We start from the raw sequence: 12,213 nt of genomic DNA on the forward strand, positions 1-12,213 counted from the left end.
TCCAGGTCAGGTTGTGCTGCATGAGGATTTCTGTGACCTTGGCTGACTAGCTGCCAGGATTTTTTTAGTATTGGATTTTGGTTAGGAATACTGACCAGTTGTGGGATGCGGAGTTTTCTGCCTTACTCATAGGAATCTTGTTGTGGTTGGTATGGTATCATTTAGGAAATCATCACTGTCTTTTATTTTTCTGTTCGCATTTCATTTACGTTTAACCTTACGCCCTTACATCCAAAGAAGCAAAACAGTGGTTCCATGTGCTCAGCTCAACCCCCTTAAACCCACTGATGATGCATTTTGTTGGATGCATGATGGTTTGTTTCTTGCCCAAGAGTGGCAAAAAAGAATTCACATATTGGGAAGTGTGGCTGCAATTGTTGTTGCTCCCAAGCTGCTGTCTGTGAAGGTAGATCAAACCATGTGTGTTTTCTCTCTGTCAGTTATTACTCACTTGAATTGGGTTGGCTGTCAAAGTGAGTTTATAGCAGCCAACAAGATAGACAGAAAAGGGTAGAGAATCTCCTTACACTTATTCATTTCTCAGACCTCTTTTGGAAGGGAAGGATCAAATCTGTAAAGAAGTTTTGAGCAGCCATGTTGAAAGGTACGGGCAGGGCATTGCAGGCAGGGGGCTGCCAACCCTGCTTGGATATGGATATCTTTGCAGAGGAGCCCTAGTCAAGCTTTACCAACAGCACAATCCAAACCATATCTACTCAGAAGTAAGCCTTGTTGAGTTCTATGGGGCTTAGTCCCTTAGTGTGTTTAGAATTGCAGCCTTCAGGGGCATCTATCTTTACTCCTGAGTGCTCCTATCTAATATCTCCACAACACCATGCTCCTTTCTTCCTACAATGGCCTTCTGGTGACTGTTTGAATTGTATGCTCCAAGGAACTGTGGTTGATGTTGAAGATTGCCCCCCTGGGGTCCCTTGACCACAGCACCCCAAGGGGGTTCTTTGCTTCTGAGAACAGTCCCAATTCCCTTGGGTCACTGCTTCCCATGCAAACTCTCCCTCTTCCAGGATTAGTTTTAAGGTAGAACTGCCACCACTCCTTTCTTAGCTTCCACTCTGAATAAGGGGAATTCAGAGCACTAACGGAGATCCTAGAGCAGATCTATTGTTACACCCTCTGCTGTAGGGCATTAACCCACACTAATCAACTGTAGTCACTAGCGTCCAGTGATCAAGGACTGAATTTAGAGTCATTGCCCCAAGCAATACACACCATTAATAAAAGGGTCGTTTATTTAAAAGAAAAGAAAGGTACATACAAAAAGAGAGCAGCATTAGGGTTGCCAGGTTCTTGGCCTGAGACTGATCCTGTATCTTTAGGAGACGAGAAAGTCAGCCAAGTGCAGGTGTTCTTGCAACTCTGTAATGGGAAATACCACAAGGTGGAATTCTCCCTCCCCCCTCCACAACTTTTAAAGATACAGAAGGCCTCTTGGTTGCCAGGCCCGGCCTCCAACAGGTCTTCTGTATCTTTAAAAGCTGTGGAGGGGGGAGGGAGAATTCCACCTTGTGGTTTTTCCCATTACAGAGTTGCAAGAACACCTGCACGTGGCTGACCTTATCTTCTCCTAAAGATACAGGATCAGTCTCAGGCCATGGACCTGGCAACCCTAAGCAGCATATATTTCCTGTAAAGCTGATTGCCCTCAGCCAGGTTAAACAAGAGATATATTTGCATAATACTGTGAGAGATTCAAACAGACAATCAACACAACAAAACTTAACCTGGCTATACTCACTACAGTTAACGCCTTGTTCCCAACAAGGAACAGGCAGGTCAAGGAATAAAGGAACGGGAACAAGTAACTGAAGGATCATCCTTCATTTTATGGGGTTTAGCTGGCAACAGGGAGGGGGCCAATTAGCCATCCTAGGAGCCGCTTCCGTGATCACTGCCTCTGAAGATAAGTGGGGCTAGACAGTCCCACCCAGCGGTCCTGATCTGCAAAACCCACTCTCCCTGACTTTGATCTCAGGAAGCAGATAAGAGATAACAGATAAGATTCAGTTGCGTCTTCTTGTCATTTGCAGATTGCTTGTCTGACACTTGGACTTCTCCAGCAGAGTATCCCAGGGATCAACAAAGCTCCCAGAATTCCCTCTTGTTGAACCATTTTAGCTTGACCAACTTTAACTCAAAGTTAGCTATTCTTTACAGTTGATGCTTAATGTATCATGCTTAATGACATCACTGGGGCCCATCCCTGTGACATCACTGGGACCCACCCCCGAAATCTCAGGGTTTCTGACCTGGCAACCCTAAATTCTGCACCATTTTATTTTCCCTTTACTAACATATATCAGAAAATGCAGGTTAATTTTTTATGTTTGAAGGAGTGGAGGTATCTTTTGTTAGATGTTATTATGATACATCACATTGTTTTCTGCTACTTTAGCTGGGTAAGAATGTGGCCATGTCATGCATTTATATGCTACAGGAAAATCTATTGAATCATACAGATACGTCAGCTTTAAAGTTAGCATTACTGAGAGGGGAAAAAACACAGCAACATATATTACAGGGCAAGGACTGAAGAAATGCACAACTAGTTCTGCATGCCTCATTGGGACTTTGGATTTTGAAACTGAGGAGACTTTAAAAAACAAATTGTTATATGATGTACAGGGGTCTGCTGATCAAAAGGAAAACAAAGATCCTACCGGACATGCCTAAGTCCATTGGTGCACCTGAAGTAGGACTTTGGATCCCAGACCCAGCCCATGCTTATAGTGACGTTTATCAAATCCAGCCAGTCCACATCCATATATAAAAATATGTATTTATGGCGAGCATGAAAAATCCACCTGCAATCTGAAATATATACACATCCAAGATGTGAAACTCCCTGCTGTAGGAGGTCTGCTTAGCCTCTTTGATTATCTTCTATCGTGGCTGAAGATTTTTCTGTAGGCCTTCTCCTGACCTCTGTTTGAATTTCTTTTCTCCCTTTTGAGTGTATTTTTAAATGTGCTGCTGCTGCTTTGTTGCTTTTAAAGTTTGATTGTGTGGATTGCTTTAATTAATTATGTTACCTGCTTTGAGTGTTTTGTTGTGGAGTGGATGAAGGCCAATCAGTTTCCTTCCAACTTGCCTGTCATCAGCTATAGAAGAGATTAAACTGTCCATTTGATTACATGGGGCCTGTAGGGTATGAATGACAGCAATTTCAGACCAAATCAGTATCTGTCACCATGAATAGTTGAAGAATTCTCCCACATGTCTGCTATAATAAATGGTGATTGCTGGCTAACACATATTGCAACAAGAAGTACTTAATTACAGAGATATTTCTTGACACAGAGTTTAGAGCTACTATTATCGTTCAGAGGACAAAATAGCTGCGCTTCCTGTGCTGATGGGAACAGAGATTGCCTCCTCGAACCATGTGGCTTATATTGGTGATCAACCCTCTGATTTACCTATTTGTAAAGAAGTGGCATATTTTATCTAATGTTTGCTCAAGTCACGGTATCGTGTCCCATCTAGCTTGCATAGGATTTTATTTGACTGCACTGCATCTTCCACTTCACACTGACTGCATGCTGCTGCTTCGTTCTTCCAATCCTCTTCCCTATTTACCTGGTGGTACTGATTATTGTGTCAGCCAAGCTTCAGCTATACTTGGTCAATAAGAGAGGATAACTTACCCAGTTAGGCAATGATTTGGGTGAGTTTACTCGTGTGCTCATCACTTGAAAACAGAAACTAAAGTGATTATGTGCAACTAGGAATAGGGGAGAAATTTGATTCAGTTCACATTTAAAGGCAAATTTACCTAATTTGCACTTTATGAAACAAGATGCAAACTGCACTGGTATCCTTTGAAATTTGCACTTCTCTGAGTTTTTAATGCAGTTCTCCAAAATGCACAAAAATGCATATATTAGTGTAAAGTGGACATCTAAATTCATATCTTACTCTAATAATATACAAACTGCATTATATTAGGGGGAAGTGCTTGCACAAATTTGTAAATTAGGGAAAATTGCATACAAAAATGTGTATATTAGGAGAAATTCGCAGTAAAATGCTGATGAATTTTCATAAGAACTTTTTTAAAAATTGCAAACTGATGTAGAAATGTGAAGAACTGAACTTTTGGAAAAAATGATAAACTGACAGATCTGACTATGCCTATGTGCCCTGTAGACAGAGGGACTACAGAGAAAGCTTTCATATCACCTTAAGGCAGGAGTGGCCAACATTGTGCCCTCTAGATACTATTAGACACCATCTCCCATCAGCCCCTGCCAGCATGGTCAATGGCAGGGATGATGGGAGTTGTAATCCATCAACATCTCAAGAACACCACATTGGCTATTGGCTAATGAGATTAAGGCATCTCAAACACAATGCATTCAAATTGAGGCAATCCACACATTTAGAGCTAAGCCTTCAAGTGATGGGATAGTGAGAAAAAAACTATATAGAAGGTATGACTGCTTCTTCAAAAGAAGGAAGATCTCATATGAGGACTAGAATAGATCCTCTTCAAGAGAAGGGCCACAAAGAGTTGCATGCTAGGATACAAGACAATGTCGTTTCTCTAATAATGCTTTTGTTCATGTTTGAGTTGACCAACACTAAAATAATGAGTTTACCTTATGGTCTCCTGTTAGACAGTCTATTTCAACCTCTGAACAAGCAGCTACATAAACAAAATATTCAAATAGCCAGCCTTCTCCTTTTTCCCAATTCATGTTGGTATCATAACCTCTGATAAAAAAGTTAACAAATCTTGTTATAATCCCTATCACGTGGTATTATAAATTTATGCTAATGTACTAGTTAAATGAACCATCATTAAGTAATGCTTAAATAAGAGCAGTGTAATCTTAATAATACCTATAATAAAGATAGAACAGTATTTATAGTAGCATGAATTTATTTAAATTATTCAAATATTTATTTATTTATTTAACTACAAAGAGTTCAGAGCAGCTTACATTCAATGGGGTTCATTTTCGTACAACTGTATTGTCAGTGAAAGCCTCCACGGACGCATTTCCTTTTAGTCAGCATTTGTCTTCAGTTCCAAATTAAAACAAAACCCATTGTGACTGACATTATTTTGTACTAAATGGTACCTGGAAGCAGTTCTTTGCGTAAGAAGTGATGTGACCATATACAAAAGTTATCCCTTCACAACTAGCATGGGGTGTGGTCAATGCATGATCTCATTAGATCTCATATGCTTCTACTCTGATGAGCCCATCTTTTTTAGCCAACTTCTAAGACACAGGTGATGAGCTACCCAGGGTTTTGTTGTATCTTTTAGTTTCCCTTAAAGCAGCAGCTGACACGGTAGTACCTCCACATTGCTGGCCATTCCATGTGATAGCTGCTGAGAGGCTAACTTCACCAAACATTTTTTAAAAAATAATTGTTTACCTGAGGAATTGAATTGAATTGAAACTTTATTTTTACCCCGCCCTTTTTCCAAACTGGAACTCAGGGCGGCTTACAAATAAAACTACGTGTAGTTAAAAACATAGAAAAACATACAATTAAAATGCAATTAAACTATGCACAACCTAAAAACCATAAAAGGCACTTAAAAATCTAAAAAATTTAAAATAATACAGATAATAATACAAAACATTAAAACAAGCCTTGTAAAGCCCAATCCTGTAAAGCCAGTAGCTGACAGACAAATACTTTGGCGAAAAGCTTCTCTGACCTGTGAGAGATTTTCTTATGAGAAAGAGGTCTTTTTTTTTTTTACACAGAATAGCATTATGAATGCAGGGCTGGTTTGTTTGCTTTTTTAGCAATAATGGAGTAAATGGTAATGGTGGAGCACACATCCAATCCTACACACACTAAGTATAATTCCAGTAGAATTCAATGCAATTTACTTCAGTGTGTGGCTTAGGAGTGGACCGGTCTTTCAACCCAATCATATAATTTACATTTTTGTAAGGGCTGGAATTCAAAGAGCCATTCAGCTAAAGCACTTCTGTCCATACATACATGATCTTTCCTAATTTTAATTTCTGTTTGCAGCCAGTGCCATTCACATTGTATCAAATGCTTTCCAATGGATACAAAGGGCTGCTGTGTGAAGTGGGATCTGAAAAGTCCCACTCTATACATGGAAGGCAGGGCATGCAGCCTTTGGATCCCATGCAGTATGTTTAGAATCAGGTTATAAATGAAACCTCACTCTTTAATTATTAGACTAGCATCTTGACTCTATGCCTGTTTATTCAAAAGTCCCACTAAATATAATGAAACTTCCTCTAAGTAAATATGCATAGGATTACAGTCCTAGTTTTTAGTAAGTTGGACACACCTCTAAGCTTGTTGCATCACAATTCCAAACTAATTCTATACATATGTTGTGTGATTTTTAAGCAGGATAAGTGCCTCATTATAACAGAGGGTCTATCCACACTCCTAAAATACTTACTACCAGCTATTGCTCTCTTGTTTCTCTTCATAGTTTTCTTTTAGCTTGTTTAATTTTTAACAGCACCCTTCTAAACCCAGGAAAAGAACAGCTAGTGAATGCAATGACCTATGTTATGACCCATTCAGGTAAAAAGTTGCCAAGTAACTGAAGGTTTACTGGCTGAAGGTTGTTTAGATTAGGTTAATAAATGAAGATACTTTATAATCTATGTGAAAAGTCATCTCCATTGTTTTTCAGGTTGACTGGCATTTAGCTTTGCCCACTTTGCAGAAATGCATGTTTTTATATAGATGTGATGATAAAAGCAATTTGATCCAGTGATATACCAATAGCTGTTGTCAAAGCAGGGTAATATTACATATACATATACATCAGGACATATTACTGTGATGACTAGTGTTTTTGTTTCAAGAAGGATAATGGGACCACTCAAATATATTTTCTGTGAGGAAGTTGCTGGTGTATTTTGGTATTAGGCATAAAATATTACCCAGTCTTTCCAAGTTCCATCAGGGGTTTTGTCCATGATGGGCTTAAGCTGTTTCATAACAGTCTCACAAGCATTCTGGGAATGAGAAACCATAAAGTAATGAGCATTGCAAAAGAGATGAATGATATTTTTGCTTTAAGCAGTGTACAAGGATCAGGTTCTTCCAAAATCCTCAGATCAGGGGTCAACATGGCAAAGACAATTGGCCCCCACGGCACCACCTTTGTTGCATCAGTGTGCTACATAAGCTGTTCATCAAGTCTGTTTCATGGGATTCTATGGGCCTACTGGTTTTAGTGCTCAAGGGATATAGTGCAAGCTATACTGGCCCCAGTTAATGACAATGGCAAAAAAAGGTGCCTGGCAAAGACTAGTATGCCATAATGGTGCAAGGTACCAAACATTATGGGTAATATCCAGCTAAATCAAAATCAGCAGAGACCCACTGAAAACAATGTAGTAAATTTACTTAAGTAAATTGATCAAGTTCAATTCAAATTTTTAATTTAAAATTGTTTTAAATGGCTTTTTAAAAATGTGTTTTTAAATTTCTATATTTGTTCTTAATGTTTTTAATTGTTGTAAACCGCCCAGAGAGCTTCGGCTATGGGGCAGTATACAAATGCAATCAGTCAATCAATCAATCAATCAATCAATAAAGTCCTCATTGTCGGGTTTAAAGTTACATAAATCTTCTGTAGTCATTACTTTAGTCTTTTTGAGATTCAGCTGTAGTCCTGCTTTTGTGCTTTCCTCTTTAACTTTCATCAGCATTCATTTCAAATCACTACTGTTTTCTGCTAGTAGTATATTATTGTCTGCATATCTTAAATTATTGTTATTTCTCCAGTTTTCACACCTCCTTCATCTTGGTCCAATCCCACTTCCCGTATGATATGTTCTGCATATAGATTAAACAAATAGGGTGATAAAATACACCCCTGTCTCACACCCTTTCCAATGGAGGACCAATCAGTTTCTCCATATTCTGTCCTTACAGTAGCCTCTTGTCCAGAGTATAGGTTGCGCATCAGAACAATCAGATGATGTGGCACCCCCATTTCTTTTAAAGCATTTCATAGTTTTTCATGATCTACACAATCAAAGGCTTTGCGTAATCTATAAAGCACAGGGTGATTTTCTTCTGAAATTCCTTGGTCTGTTTCATTATCCAATGTATGATTGTGATATGATCTCTGGTACCTCTTCCCTTTCTAAATCCAGCTTGGACATCTGGCATTTCTCACTCCATATATCGTAAGAGCCTTTGTTGTAGAATCTTGAACATTACTTCACTTGCATGGGATATTAAGGCAATAGTTTGATAATTACTGCATTCCCTGAGATCCCCTTTCTTTGGAATTGGAATGTATATTTTACACTTCCAGTCTGTGGGCCATTGTTCATTTTTCATATTTGTTGACAAATTTTTGTCAAAATTTGGACAGATTCAGTCTCAGTAACTTGTAGCAAATCTATTGGTATGCCATCTAGTCCTGGTGATTTGTTTCTTCCTAGTATTTTAAGAGCAGCTTTCATCTCACATTCTAAAATTTCTGGTTCTTCATCATACGGTTCCTCTGTGAATGAATCTGTCATCCTGGCATCTCTTTTCTATAGCTCTTCAGTGTATTGCTTCCATCTTCCTTTTTATTATATCTCGGTCAGTCAGTGTGTTCCCCTGTTTATTATTCAACATCCCTACCCTTGGTTTAAATCTCCCTTTAATTTCTCTGATATTTTGGAATAGGGCTCTTGTTCTACCTTTTTTATTGCCCTTTTCTATTTCTATACAATAACTATTGTAATAGTTCTCTTTGTCCCTACGTACTAGTTGCTATATTATTCCATTTAGGGTTCTAATTAAATGCAATAATACCGCAAATGCTATTGGAGGTCGCTGATTCATAGGGTCGCCATAAGTCGTAATCGACTTAAAGGCACATAACATAACATATGCCAAGTATGCCCAAGGGTAAATATAATCCTATTCATTTCTTGTATATATAGCAACTGCATGAAGATGATCACTTAGGCCATTGGCTACTTAACATGCATTGTACAAGAGCTGAGAAGCAATGGCCAACAGTAGCTTCCCACTGTGTATAACAAAGAGTGCAACATCATAGACTTGATGAGAATGTTGCAAAGAGATGCAAGAACATAAAAAGATTGGACCCTTGGATGATAAGGGAGTCAAAGGTGTACTAAAGAACGATAAGGAGATTGCAGAGAAGCTAAATGAATTCTTTGCATCTGTCTTCACAGTGGAAGATATAGGGCAGATCCCTGAACCTGAACTAACATTTGCAGGAAGGGATTCTGAGGAACTGAGACAAATAGTGGTAACGAGAGAGGAACTTCTAAGCTTAATGGACAATATAAAAACTGACAAATCACCGGGCCCGGATGGCATCCACCCGAGAGTTCTCAAAGAACTGAAATGTGAAATTGCTGATCTGCTAACTAAAATATGTAACTTGTCCCTTGGGTCCTCCTCCGTGCCTGAGGACTGGAAAGTGGCAAATGTAACGCCAATCTTCAAAAAGGGATCCAGAGGGGATCCCGGAAATTACAGGCCAGTTAGCTTAACTTCTGTCCCTGGAAAACTGCTAGAAAGTATTATTAAAGCTAGATTAACTAAGCACATAGAAGAACAAGCCTTGCTGAAGCAGAGCCAGCATGGCTTCTGCAAGGGAAAGTCCTGTCTCAGTAACCTATTAGAATTCTTTGAGAGTGTCAACAAGCATATAGATAGAGGTGATCCAGTGGACATAGTGTACTTAGACTTTCAAAAAGCGTTTGATAAGGTGCCTCACCAAAGGCTTCTGAGGAAGCTTAGCAGTCATGGAATAAGAGGAGAGGTCCTCTTGTGGATAAAAAATTGGTTAAGAAGCAGAAAGCAGAGCGTAGGAATAAACGGACAGTTCTCCCAATGGAGGGCTGTAGAAAGTGGAGTCCTCAAGGATCGGTATTGGGACCTGTACTTTTCAACTTGTTCATTAATGACCTAGAATTAGGAGTGAGCAGTGAAGTGGCCAAGTTTGCTGATGACACTAAATTGTTCAGGGTTGTTAAAACAAAAAGGGATTGCGAAGAGCTCCAAAAAGACCTCTCCAAACTGAGTGAATGGGCAGAAAAATGGCAAATGCAATTCAATATAAACAAGTGTAAAATTATGCATATTGGAGCAAAAAATCTTAATTTCACATATATGCTCATGGGGTCTGAACTGGCGGTGACCGACCAGGAGACAGACCTCGGGGTTGTAGTGGACAGCACGATGAAAATGTCGACCCAGTGTGCGGCAGCTGTGAAAAAGGCAAATTCCATGCTAGTGATAATTAGGAAAGGTATTGAAAATAAAACAGCCGATATCATAATGCCGTTGTATAAATCTATGGTGCGGCCGCATTTGGAATACTGTGTACAGTTCTGGTCGCCTCATCTCAAAAAGGATATTATAGAGTTGGAAAAGGTTCAGAAGAGGGCAACCAGAATGATCAAGGGGATGGAGCGACTCCCTTACGAGGAAAGGTTGCAGCATTTGGGGCTTTTTAGTTTAGAGAAAAGGCGGGTCAGAGGAGACATGATAGAAGTGTATAAAATTATGCATGGCATTGAGAAAGTGGATAGAGAAAAGTTCTTCTCCCTCTCTCATAATACTAGAACTCGTGGACATTCAAAGAAGCTGAATGTTGGAAGATTCAGGACAGACAAAAGGAAGTACTTCTTTACTCAGCGCATAGTTAAACTATGGAATTTGCTCCCACAAGATGCAGTAATGGCCACCAGCTTGGATGGCTTTAAAAGAAGATTAGACAAATTCATGGAGGACAGGGCTATCAATGGCTACTAGCTGTGATGGCTGTGCTGTGCCACCCTAGTCAGAGGCAGCATGCTTCTGAAAACCAGTTGCTGGAAGCCTCAGGAGGGGAGAGTGTTCTTGCACTCGTGTCCTGCTTGCGGGCTTCCCCCAGGCACCTGGTTGGCCACTGTGAGAACAGGATGCTGGACTAGATGGGCCACTGGCCTGATCCAGCAGGCTCTTCTTATGTTCTTATGTCCTTACCTCCTAATCAGAACAGGTAACGAAACAGGCAAATGAGCCTATTCTGGTTCAGCAGAGCAAGATACCCACAGTTCTTTTGGTGATCCTATAGATGTCACTTTGTGGTCAGCTGAAATAGGGTCACCTTATTAATTACATTACATTAATTACATCAAAAGCACACTTCTGTATAACCCTATTCAGAAGTAAGTTCCCTTGAGTTCAATAGGTCTTACTTCCAGGTGAGTGTGTATAGGACTGCAGCCTCAGTCTGTTTTGCCTGGCAAAATATTCAGCAAATGAAAAGGTCACAGGGACTTATTTTCTGTTTAGTGAGACAGGTTAGTAAATCAAAAAATAAAGAATGTTTATCTTTATTTAGCAAAAATTATCTCTTTCTAATCCATGTCTGTAAGGAATTCCCTAAGGATGCAGAATTGCAGATAATCTTCTCAACACAATAAAAACTATTTCAAAATATATCTTGGAGTATTTTTTTTTTGTCATTTTAAAAAAGCCAGAAATTGATGTTTCCCAGTGTACATCTTGTCTCGCATTTTCTTATCCTCCATACATTTATAATTCTCAACACCTTTGTACTGGTGTGCTTCAGTTAACCAATCCTGAATTAGATATAATGAAAAGTAATTTGCAGTCCTGGGCCCCAAAAAGATGCAAAAGGACAAAATTATACAGCACTTGGAATCAAATTATAGGAATGAAAGGGAAATATATGTAACCTTAACCATAATCTCATTGATATCAGTACTAATAGAGGCTGCTGTAGGTCTTGTGTTAGGCACAGTCACTGTACTTGTTTTGCAGATACAAATATAAGATGTTGGTATCCTTAATTCATGACAGGCAACCTATTGTGAACTTAAATGGATAGTAGTTTATATTACAATTTCTCAAACATCTGTGATTTTTGTCATCAATATTGATTCTAAAGATAGTTTGTTATTCTGCCTTAACTACCCATAATGATTGACTCTGGTTCAAGAGTACATTTGTGCAACAGCTGGAACTACATGTAGGGAAGGTTGGCTGAAACCAACCACTTGTTCCATCTACTTAACATCTGAATAACAGGAAGTTAGCTTTGCTTACATTACTGTGAGCACATAGCCCCAGCTGTTGGACTGGAATGGAGAATTGTATGTACACAGACAATGTAGTGTTTCTCATCACTCAATTTAAGATTCAGTAAGGATATGTATGTGGTAGCCTTTTTCTCTG

The sequence above is a fragment of the Rhineura floridana genome, chromosome 2 (genome assembly GCF_030035675.1).
Source record: "Rhineura floridana isolate rRhiFlo1 chromosome 2, rRhiFlo1.hap2, whole genome shotgun sequence".
In the NCBI taxonomy this organism is placed as follows: domain Eukaryota; kingdom Metazoa; phylum Chordata; class Lepidosauria; order Squamata; family Rhineuridae; genus Rhineura; species Rhineura floridana.